This window comes from Leopardus geoffroyi, chromosome A3, assembly GCF_018350155.1.
Source record: "Leopardus geoffroyi isolate Oge1 chromosome A3, O.geoffroyi_Oge1_pat1.0, whole genome shotgun sequence".
NCBI lineage: Eukaryota > Metazoa > Chordata > Mammalia > Carnivora > Felidae > Leopardus > Leopardus geoffroyi.
The window spans coordinates 42,933,127-42,945,291 of NC_059336.1; the positions used below are offsets into that span (position 1 = coordinate 42,933,127).

General features: G+C 43.7%; 1 protein-coding gene across 6 annotated transcripts in view; it reads right to left on the minus strand.

The window, feature by feature from the left end:
* The window catches only part of BFSP1 (beaded filament structural protein 1), a 72,981-nt gene that overhangs the window by 55,723 nt on the left and 5,093 nt on the right, over positions 1-12,165 (minus strand). The gene's annotated exons all lie outside the window — the stretch shown is intronic.

Here is a 12,165-nt window from a genome sequence, read left to right on the forward strand (position 1 = left end):
ATAATGTACCAGTGAATGGGGCGCCTGGGTGGCGCAGTCGGTTAAGCATCCGACTTCAGCCAGGTCACGATCTCGCGGTCCGTGAGTTCCAGCCCCGTGTCGGGCTCTGGGCTGATGGCTCAGAGCCTGGAGCCTGTTTCCGATTCTGTGTCTCCCTCTCTCTCTGCCCCTCCCCCGTTCATGCTCTGTATCTCTCTGTCCCAAAAATAAATAAATAAACGTTGAAAAAAAAAATTAAAAAAAAAATTAAAAATAAATAAATAAATAAATAAATAAATAAATAAATAATGTACCAGTGAAGTTATTTGAAGTAAACTGATATACTGTGCCATAGGATGTATGAACTAAAATCATGGACACTTGAGTTCAATGGTCTAGGTTTAAATTCTCTGCAACCCATGGCATGCCTGAGTGGTTTAGTTGGTTAAGCGTCTGACTCCTGATTTTGGCTCAGATCGTGATCTCAGGGTTTCTTAAGTTTGAGCCCCATGTCACGCTCTACACTAAGAGTGCAGAGCCTGCTTGGGATTCTCTCTCTCTGCCTCTCCCTTACTTGCTCTCTCTCTCTCTTTCAAAAATAAATAAATAAACTTTAATAATTCTTTGTGACCCATTAGCTACACGGTCTCAGAAAAGAGACTTAATCTCTCTAAGCCTCACATGCCCCATCTAGAAACTGGGGGTGATAGTAGTTCCCAAAAGATGTTGTGAGGGCTACATAATGTGTTCAGAATGATGGGTGGCACATAGTCAGTGCTTAATAGACATTAGCGATTATTATTATTTTTTTTTTTTTGCATATAGGCTGATGGACTTTAAGCATTTGTCTTAGTTTGGAATCCCCCAGAAACAGCCTCTGAGCACAAGTGGTGTATTTGGGAGATGATCATGTCACAGCAGTAGATGAATGGGGGACATAAGGCAGGAAGGGAAGGTGGCCAGTCACGGGGGTGTCATCACCACTACCTCTGTGGGCAGCAGGAGCTCCCTGTATCTGGGACCCCTAGGAGACAGAACAGGACACCCCACAGAACTATCCCACCCAAGGAGGGAGGAAGCTGGGTACTTATCCACAGCTCCCTGTCCATCTTTGGTTGGGAACTGCTCCCAAGGGCATTCGCCCTCTAGGACACGGGACAGAAAACGGCAGGCAGTTCAGAGTTTGCAGCCTTCAGCGTGAGAGAGTGGAAGGGGACATGGGAGGGGAACTGGCAGCAGCTACTAGAGCCCTGCATCACTGTTTTCAGATCATTAAATGAGCTGGAGTTTCTTTATTTATTTTTTAATGTTTATTTCTTTTGAGAGAGAGAAAGAACAAGCAAGAGAAGGGGCAAAGAGAGAGAGGAGAGAGAGAATCCCAAGCAAGCTCTATGCTGTCAGCACAGAGCCCAATGCAGGGCTTGATCTCATGAGCTTAGGATCATGACCTGAGCTGAAATCAAGAGTTGGAATGTTTTGTTTTGTTTTTTAATGTTTATTTATTTGGGGGGGGGGGGAGAGTGAGACAGAGCGTGATCAGGGGAGGGGCAGAGAGAGAGGGAGACACAGAATCCAAAGCAGGCTCCAGGCTCTGAGCTGTTAAGCACAGAGCCTGACATGGGGCTCGAACTCACGAACGGCGAGATCATGACCTGAGCTAAAATCTGACACTCAACTGACTGAGCCACCGAGACACCTCTGAAGTTTATATATTTGTTTTAATGGGTCAACCCTTAAGTGACAATAATACAACAGAACAAAACAAAAAACTGTGTTCATTCTATGGTTGTTTTAATGGAGGTATTAAGAAATAAATCATGTAACTTAAAAACATTTGTATGTAAGTGCCCATTAAATCAACACAATGTTGAGAATAATAGATGGAGTTTCAACCCTAATTCTGCTTTGAACGGCTTACTCTTCCTCAATATCCATCACCCGAAGCTAGGGAGGTATCCAGTGTTTTTCACAGTTCTGTGGAAGACCCAAGCCTTCATGGAAAAGGAAAACATCCCTCTTTTTTCAAAAGTCACCAAACTCTTAGCAGTTCCAACAACTGGCTTTTTCAGTAAACGAAACCATTTGCGTTTTTAGGAAAAATAATATATTAACACTTTCCCATGCATTCAGAGGTTCAAAACACTAAAACGGTAATGAACACCATAAACTCCATTCCTAAACTGCACAATGTATCTGTTGGATAATCTGATTGTTTGTGCCTTCTTCATGTGAAAGCAGAAAGCCTGTATATGAGGCCAATGTTTCTTTTTTTTCTTTTTTAAGATTTTTTTAATGTTTGTTTGTGAGACAGAGAAAGACAGAGTTTGAAGGGGGGAGGGTCAGAGAGAGGGAGACACAGAATCCAAAACAGGCTCTGAGTTATGAGCACAGAGCCCGACATGGGGCTCGAACTCACAGACCGTGAGATCATGACCTGAGCCAAAGTCAGACGCTTAACCCACTGAGCCACCCAGGCGCCCCGAGGCCAACGTTTCTAAAGACAAATGACTGCCTCAGAGGAAAAGATTGGAAGATTTGCCTATCTAAAACGTAAACTGTTATGTGTTACAAAAAAAAAACCACAATAAAGAACAACAAACCCTAAACAATGTTAAAAGCTAAAATAAACACAGGGGGATGGTTTGCGTATTACACAAAAGACAAAGTACTAGGTAATGAAAATTACAGATCAAGAACAAAAAGACAAAAAGCCAGCAGAAAAGTGAAGAACAAGATCAGCTGAGAAGTTTACCTGTTTCAGAAATCAGGAAAGGATTTGAAAGGAAAAAGAACCATATATAAGTAGCTCATGGTTCTGAAGCAAAGAATTACTTTAGAGTTTGATATGAAATGTTCAAGTTTACAGAAGACACATGGCCAAATACATGAAAAGATGTTCAATTTCACTATTCATCAAAATACACATCAGAATACATATATATATATATATACACATATATATATATATATATATATATATATATATATATACACATGTGTATATATATGTATATATGTATATGGGAGGTGGTTATTTCAAGGAGTTGGCTTATGCAATTGTTGGGGCTGGAAAGTCTGAAATCTGTAGGGCAGGCTGGCAATTCCAGTAAGAGGTGAGATTGCAGTCTTGGGTTTGAAATCCGTAGGGCAGGTCAGCAGGCTGGAAATTCAGGAAAGCTTATTTTGTTTTATCTATCTATCTATCTATCTATCTATCTATCTATCTATCTATCTATCTATTTAAGTAGGCTCCACGCTGGGCTCCAAGCTCCAATGCGGGGCTTGAATTCATGACCCTGAGATCAATATCTGAGCTGAGATGTAGATGTCTGGACCGACTGAGAAACCTAAGCACCCCCAGGGAAGATTTCTATCGTTACATCCTTGAGCTAATTCCTTCTCCAGAAAATCTCAGATTTTGCTGTTCAGGACTTCAGTCGAGTGGGTGCGGATCAGTCCATGTCTACTGATTATGTTGATCACATCTACAAAATATCTTCACATCAATGTCTTCACTAGAATTTGACCAAGCCATCAAGCACCAAAGCCTAATCAACTTGACACATAAAATTAGCCACCACACATAGTTATGTCTGCTATTTCATGGGGAAAATAGGAGTCCTCAGAAAGACACTCTCTCAACGTCCGCCCCCAAGTTCACAGTCCAACATGCCATTTCCCCTCCAGGACTGCTCATCAATATTTGAGTCTGCTGACTACATTCCCCTTCTTGAAGCACCCTTTCTTTCTTTTTTCTTTTTTTTTTTAATGTTTATTTATTTTTGAGAGAGACAGAGACAGAACATGAGTGGGTTAAAAAGAGAGGAAGACACAGAATCGGAAGCAGGCTCCAGGCTCTGAGCTGTCAGCACAGAGCCCGATGCGGGGCTCAAACTCATGAGCCATGAGACCATGACCTGAGCAGAAGTCAGACGCTCAACCGACTGAGCCACCCAGGCGCCCCTTGAAGCTCCCTTTCTTACGCCCGTTATTGCACTTGCTTCTGGGTTTTCAGTTTCTTAGCCTCTTGAAGGGATCCTCTTGAGCTTCACATCTTTGAACTACCGGAGTTCCTGCGGGTTCTGTCCCCAGCCCTCTTCTCTTTCTACCCTCAGAAAACATCTCAACTTTTCTGAGTAGGTATCAGCTAGGATTGCATGCAGGTGCACACAGCAGGTAGCCAACAATAGTTTAACCAAATAAGATCTGCTTTTTGTCTTCAGGCACAGAGTCTAGAGGTAGGCAGTTCAGGGCTGGTATGTTGGACCACTCTTCACTCTGCTGTCCTCAGTGTGTGGCTTGGTGTCTGTGCTCACAAGATGGCCGCTGCCCTGTAGGCATGGTGTCTACACCTGCCATGGCTTCCCACCAACTCTTTGGAACTTAACTCATTTACTTATTCAACAAATATTTATTCACAACTCACTATGTGTTAACACTCTTCTAGGCACTAGGAATGTAGAAGTGAAAAAAAATGGTTTAAAATCCCTGTTCTCGTGGACCTTATATTTAAATGGGGGGGGGGGAGGAATAGAAAGTAGATAAGAAAAACAAGTGAAAAATGTGGGAGGTTTGATGATGAATGTTATGGAGAAACATAAAGCAGAGAAAAGAACTGGAAGGTTAGAGGTGTGTGGTAATTTTAGGCAGGGTAATCAGGGAAAGCCTCACTGAGGAGGTGACATCTGAGCACAGACCTGAGAGAAGTGATAAAGCAAGCCATTTGGTTGCTTTCCAAGCATAGGGAAGCAAGCTGATGAAGAGTACTATTAACATTTTTTTTTCAACGTTTATTTATTTTTGGGACAGAGAGAGACAGAGCATGAACAGGGGAGGGGCAGAGAGAGAGGGAGACACAGAATCAGAAACAGGCTCCAGGCTCCGAGCCATCAGCCCAGAGCCCGACGCGGGGCTCGAACTCAGGGACCGCGAGATCGTGACCTGGCTGAAGTCGGACGCTTAACCGACTGCGCCACCCAGGCGCCCCTAACATTTTTTTTTAAATCACAGGAATACGAAAACTATGTCTGTGTTGGTCCATCAATGGTGTATGTGCATATGTGCAAATGTGTGGTATGGAGTATGGATGTACAACACAAACTCTGCAGGACACATTCCACACCAACGACAGGGCTTAATTTTGGTGAGGGGCCAAGAAATGCAGGGCAGTGAAGGTGAAGTTTTCTATGTGGCCTTTTTCTTTTTAAAAAAAAATAAGGAGAAGGTATTCTTAGACAATTTGTATAATTAAAATTTTTAATTCTTTTTTTAGAAGTTTTTTTAATGTTTATTTTTGAGAGAGAGAGAGAGAGAGAGAGACAGAGTGTGAGCAGGGGAACAGCAGAGAGAGAGAGAGAGAGAGAGAGAGAGAGAGAGAGAGAGAGAGAGAGGGAGACACAGAATCTGAAGCAGACTCCAGGCTCTGAGCTGTCAGCACAGAGCCCGACGTGAGGCTCAAACCCACAAACCGTGAGATCATGACCTGAGTCGAAGTAGGACACTTAACCAACTGAGCCACCCAGGCGCCCTTTTAATTCTTTTTAATTATTGGACAAAAAGGTGTTGGAACGATGACCTTGGAACCCTTATTTTCTTTCTCTTTTCAGGGTTGTTTTTTCTTTTCCTAACAAACTTGCATTTTTTTTAATAACTAGGAAAAAAATGCAAGAAAGCAATTTCCATTCTGTAATTATTTCTACTGCTTTTTGGCTCAGCCAGCAGAATGACCCAGGGCCCATCTCTGTCCTGGCTCAGGGCCCAGGGGCTCCCTCTCTCTCGGCAGCAAGCAAGGTGATCTTGCCGAGCCCTCCTCACAACTGCTGCCTCTGTGGCTGCCAGCATCACCTTGACTACCTGCAGAGACACTCCTGCCACGGCCTCTCCAGTGGGGAAAGCTCCCTTCCCATCAGGTTGCAAGGCTTATTAATATAAGATGAGCAGAGAAGCAAAGGGAGGAAAAATACATAGGGGCCATGGCTTTCCAGAGGGGAAGTCCCGTTTCCTCAGTATTGACACCAGGCCCCATGGCACATCTCCCTGATTAATCTGGCTCTCGCAGTTTCTCTCTCTGGAGAAACTTGAGATAAGTTTCTCAGTGGCTGGGGCAAAGGGCAGTTGGATGCAGTGTCTTGTTGCATACCCCTTCCCATTGCACTCGGGTTCCAGATCACGCCGGCCACCTTGTTACTCTCCTACCTCATGGTGGTTTCTACAAGAGCCTATGAAATGGCCTTCAGCGGTTTCTCTGCCGTCCAATGTCCTCTGCAATGTGCTCTAGAGTCTTGGCTCTGGGTGTCCACGGCTATCCCAATATGGTCTCCTCTTCCCCAAGGGAGGTATGAATGCCTGTGACTGGTTTTAGGAGAGTTATCAGCATGGCCTGGCAGATTTACTAAAAACACCTTTTCATATTTGGTTCTTCCTCCTCCCAGGGCCCTGGCTTGGGACCCAATCTCTTTGGCTGCTCTATTTGAAGCATGGAATTATGGCCTAAGTCTTTTCTCACTTTATTTATTAATCCTCCTCACCATGTATTTATCGTGACTCCAGTCTTCTATAAAGTGTGTGTGTGTGTGTTGGGATAGCCGATTCTAAAGAACATTACAAGTAGGGGTGCCTGGGTGGCTTGGTTGGTTGGTTAAGCATCTGACTTTGGTTTCAGTTCAGGTCATGTTCTCATGGTTGTGAGATGGGGCCCCAAGTGGGGCTCTGAGCTGGGCACGGACCCTGCTTAAGATTTTCTCTCTCCTCCTTCCTCTGCCTCTTCCCTGCTCTCTCAAATAAATAAATAAACTTAAAAAGAAAAATGGGGCACCTGGGTGTCTCAGTTGGTTAAGTGTCCAACTTCGGCTCAGGTCATGATCTTGCAGTTTGTGAGTTTGAGCCCCGCGTTGGACTCTGTGCTGACAGCTCAGAGCTTGGAGCCTGCTTCAGATTCTGTGTCTCCTCCTGTCTCTGCCCCTCCCATGCTCATGCTCTGTCTGTCTCTCAATAATAAATAAATGTTAAAAAATTTTTTTAAATTAAAAAAAACTGAACATTACAAGTAATGCTGCTCTGTTAACAAACCTACAACAGTTATACAGGATAAACCTGCTCGCAAAAGGTAGATTCAAGCTACTCAGTACTAGGTTTGATAAGTTGTGACGCTAGCCTTTTCATTGGGTATGGATATTACTATTCACATTTTCTTTAGAAGATAAAACCAGCTGATGGGAAGGTAATGCTGACTTCGTTTTATGAGAAATAAAACCTACTCAGGAGGAGCCATATTTAAGGCTCATTATTTATTTATTTAATTAATTTTTTAAATCTTTTATTTATTGTCAAGAGAAAGAGAGACACATGTGAGTAGGGGAGGAACAAACAGAGGGAGACACAATTCGAAGCAGGCTCCAGGCTCTGAGCTGTCAGCACAGAGCCCGACGCAGGGCTCGAACCCAAGAACCGTGAGATCACGACCTGAGCCCAAGTCGGACGCTCAACTGACTGAGCCACCCAGGCACCCCAAGGCTCATAATTTCTGAATTTTCTTTGAAACAAGTTGATAGTCTGGGTTGTTAACATCTATGCAGAATGACTAGCTTTGTGTATGCACAGAGATAGAGGGAGTTTTACTCAGGAAAGAAAATATTTATTTTCCTTTTTTTTTTTTTCTGAGGGGAAAATATTTCCTCCTTCACCCTCATTAATTTTTATGGTTGGTGAAGCATTTTCATTATATTAGCCAAAAGGAGGCTGGACTAAATAAAGTAGAAAACCAAAGGCATATGAAACGGTTTCCTGGCCAGGATGATACTGCAACCATCTTGGGAAAGTTTGTCCTCCAGAAAAACAAATGAAATTGTGGCTTGCCAAGCCACCTCTTGGAATCCAGGCAATACTTTCTGCTTTTTTTCCTCTGAAAGCTTGGACACAGAGTCACAGTTTATTTGTTGAACACGTTCTTGTTTCTTGTAACCATAGACTCTGGTCTAGTTGAGTGTTTCTTATGTCAGGCTATAGCTGAGCCAATATTTATCATTTAAGAAATTTCCATGAGTCATAAAATAAACCTGCGGTAGGCACTACCTTCTATGGGAGTTTCTTTCCTAGAGTTTTTAAGATAAAAGGGAAAACACGGAATCTGGAATCCAACACCCAGCATTTGTCAGACCACACAGATATTTTCTCCTATGGGGAGGATCCTCCTGAGATTTCAAAGCCATTCAAGGTGTGCTGCCTCCTGCCTGAACACCTTCTGGCCTGACGGCCCGGCCCCTCTCCAAATGGCCAGGCCAGGGCCAGAAAGGAAAGGAAGCTGTAGAGGTTTCAAGGGTGGAAGTGACTCACTGGCTCAAGGGGTGGGAGGAAAGGTTTTCCATTGGAGCGAGAATACAAATGAGCAAGTGATTCCTTCCACCTCCAATGTGGAACATCTTGCAAGGGGGCCTGAATTTACACCGACCGAAGGGGAGAAAATACTGTAAGATGTGATGTGTGGCCCTTAGTTACGTATAAGAGCGTGTTTCATTAGTGCTGCTTGCCCCTTTTGTGCCAATCAGCTTCTTTTCCCCAGATGGGGACCCGCTAGGAGTCCACAACCTGGACAGTTATAGCAACGTAGTGATTTTGCTGTAAAAACAGGCCTTGTATCAAGAGCACAAGGCCTAGAGTTTATAAATCAAAATTCAGAGGTCTGCTTTAGTATTACTAGGATACTCCACAATTTGCTAATATGGCCCTAGATACTCAAGAAATTTTCTGTATTGTGCAGGCATTACACTTTAGAACCAAAGGGGTTAACCTAACACCTTCAGTTTGCAAGCGAGGATAAGGAGGTCCAGAGAAGTGTACCTCCTAAGAGGTCACACAGCCAGTCAAGACCAGAACTTGTGCCAATGGTATAAAACACTTTCTTGGGAGCCTGGTGATAGAAATACCGGAGTTGTAGTGATAAAGGCAAAAGTTATACGAAAAGGCACTCCAATTTCGCATCATGGCCATTGTCCCTCAGCTGTTTCTAGCAGAGCTGTCCTTGAATATGCTCCAAATTTCCTCACTGGGCAGAGCTGGGGTTCTTTGGCTGAAGCACCATTTCACATTCTGCCTCACACCCCCAGAAGGGAAAACGGGGTATAAATCATAACCATCCCCTCTTCCAAAGCAAGAAACAAAAGCAGCAAACAAAAATCCCTACATCTGTATCTTTCTAGGTACCTTGGTCCATGGAGTCTAATTTTTGGGTAAGAACATTAGGTGTTTTCTTCCCCCAATCATCAGCCTCTGAGTCAGCCCCCTAGCCATCTCTTCCATATTTGTATTCACCAACCTAAGTGAGAAGTCATGTTGGTAACAAATGCTCACTTCCTTCCTCTCCGGATGCCCCACTCCTTAAGATTTGGTCACACCTCCCTGGTTTGATCTGCCCCATCAGTAGGATCCTGAGAATTCCCACTGGAACCCGGGCCAAGTTTATCTTGGCATCAATCTGTTTTCACTCATGATCTCCTTGTGGCAGGGCCCATGTATTCCTGGTAGCTAACATGGCCACAGCTGGCACCCAGTAGGACCCAGTAAACATGTCAAATCTAACTGAAAAGATTTCAAAGTAGCATCCTGTTGTGAATGTAAATAAGACAATTGCTTTGACCCCAAACACAAACTTTTTTTTTTAACACTTACCTCCTCTTTTTCCTACAAGAAATTCAGGTGGTAATAATAGATAGGATGATGCAAACATCTTTTAAAAATGCCAGGTTGCTTGGACTCCTACTAATTGATGTATATTAGATTGAACCACGAGAATGTCCTACTTTTTGGGGGCATCTGGCTGGCTCAGTTAGTAGAGCATGTGACTCTTGATCTCAGGGTCATGAGTTCAAGCCCCACATTGGGTGTGCATCCTACTAAAAAGAAAAACAAAAACAAAAACAAAAACACTCCTGCTTTTGTAGGTCAAAGATAGTTGAATTTTGTCTGTTTCTTAGGTACAGCCTAATGTAATTGAAAATAATATAAATACATTGCTTTATACAGGGGCAATAATTCAGTCCTTTCATTAATCCACCCTGATCTCTTTACCATCGTCTGCATGGTCCTACATCATCTGGTAATTATAGTTACACTTTCAGTCTCATTTGGGTCCACCCACCCTGGCCCTCCAGGCTCCAGCCACACTGCCTTCCTTCTGTTTTTAGAACACGCTGACCTCAGCCCATCTGCCTGGGATGTTCCCCACTATCTTCACACAATTGAGTCCTTCTCGGCATTTAAGCCTCAGCTTAAATTCTGTTTCTTTGGATGAGACTTCTCTGAGCATTGATTTAAGCGTGCCCTTCCCGCCCCCAGTTACCCTCTGTCACATCACCTAGTTTTACGGTCACTGAAGTACTTCTTTGATTGGTTGTTCATTGTTTGCCTGGAGCTGACTAGGATTTAAGCTTCAGGACTGCACAGGAGCCTTGTCTGTCTTATTCATGGCTCTGAAGAGCTGGCACATCATAGGCCCAAAACACACATGTGGAAATGATGGATTCAAGAATTAACTTTTAAAATGTAGCAGAACTAAAATATTTCCAAGTATTTTCTTCCCTAGTTTGCTGATTTCACCATTCTGGGATTCCCATATACAGATAGATACTCGTCCTTTTCCTCTATCTTCCAGGTCTCTGAAATTCTTCTCTTGTTCTTTGCATCTTCTTTATCCTTTCTTGATGCATTCTGAGACAGTGAATTACTTGACCTCATCTTCTGACTCACATCTTTGTTATTTACGTATATCCAGTCCATCGTCCAGCCCCTCTATTGAATCTTCCAGTTCAAGAATATTCCTAACGTCTGCATTTTTTTCCATAACTGCTTGTTCTTGCCTTTGGTCTCCCGGTATCTTTCCTTATCTGAGAATACTTACTATGCTCATTTTAATTTCTTGTCCTATTCCTTTTGCTTGAAATAGTTCAGTTTGTTGCCTTTTTCTTTCATAATGCTAGGATTCCTCCTCCATCTCATTAACTTTACCTGTGGACTCATACATATGTCCTTAGGGTTTTCATCTGGCTGGGTTTGTATAGAATACCTGGGGCAGGGGTTGAGGACGGGTACCACTCCTGGAGAGTCTGGGGGAAGATGGGTAGAGATGCACCAAGCTGGGGAACCTCTGAGGTTGCAAACTGACCCCCCCCCCCCCCCCCCCCCCCCCCGCCAACCTCAACCAGGAGGCCCCGCCCTTCCAGATGACTTCCGAGTATACTCTCTCCTTAGCAGGATAGAACTATTTAGTCCCCAGAGGCAGGGGAGGTAAAAGGGGGATGAGGGGAATTTCCAAGCTTGGACAACCCGTTTGCATGTGTTGGTGTCTTCTCCATACCCCCACAGGGCTCTAGTGCTGCCTTGACATTACCCAGCAGCCTTGGCAGTGGGCACTTCACTGGTAATGAGGTTTTCTAGCTCTCTGGTAGTCATGAGAGAGGCAGAGGTCTGCAGAAAATAACGGGGTGGGGGAAAAATGGGTCCCAACTGGAAAGCTCACCACTACCAGTCTGTTACTGCCTGTCAGGTCTTCCTTTCCCTCCATCTCCCAACCTGCCTCCTGTCCTTACCCATGTAAAACTGCCCATTTTTTCTGAAAGTACACACTTTGAGCTTTTAAGAGATGCCTTCTTATTTTTATAATTTGCTGAGATTTTCTATTTACTTCATTCCTACCCTTCATGATTTATTTTAACTTGTGGTCACATTCAACCCTTGAGCTTCTTTATATTCTAGAGAGTTTGAAGTCATTTCGTCTATCCTTAAATCAAATACCGGATTCCAGATGCCTTTATTTGTCCCTTTCTGAATCCTTTGTGGCTTTTTCTTTCTTCAGAAGTATAGCAACCCAATCAGAACTGTAGAGTGCACCATTACTTCTGGAAAATGGGAAGACAGTAAGGACAGATCCCAAAGATACACTGCTGAATGAGTGAGCGAACAAAAACAAGCTGCAGTCCTACATGCATTTCGGAGGCCATCTGTGTTTTTCTAAATGCCCTGTATTGTAAGGGTCTGGAAAGAGTCACGCTGCACTCATAACCAGGGTGATAGCAACCCAGTGGAGGAGGAACTGTAGGACTGTTCAGTCACCCCTACCTCGGGTTTCCTTTTTAGAATTTCCCCCCAAACCTTTCCTGAAATATGTAGTTTAAGGGATGGGCTTCAGGACAGTCC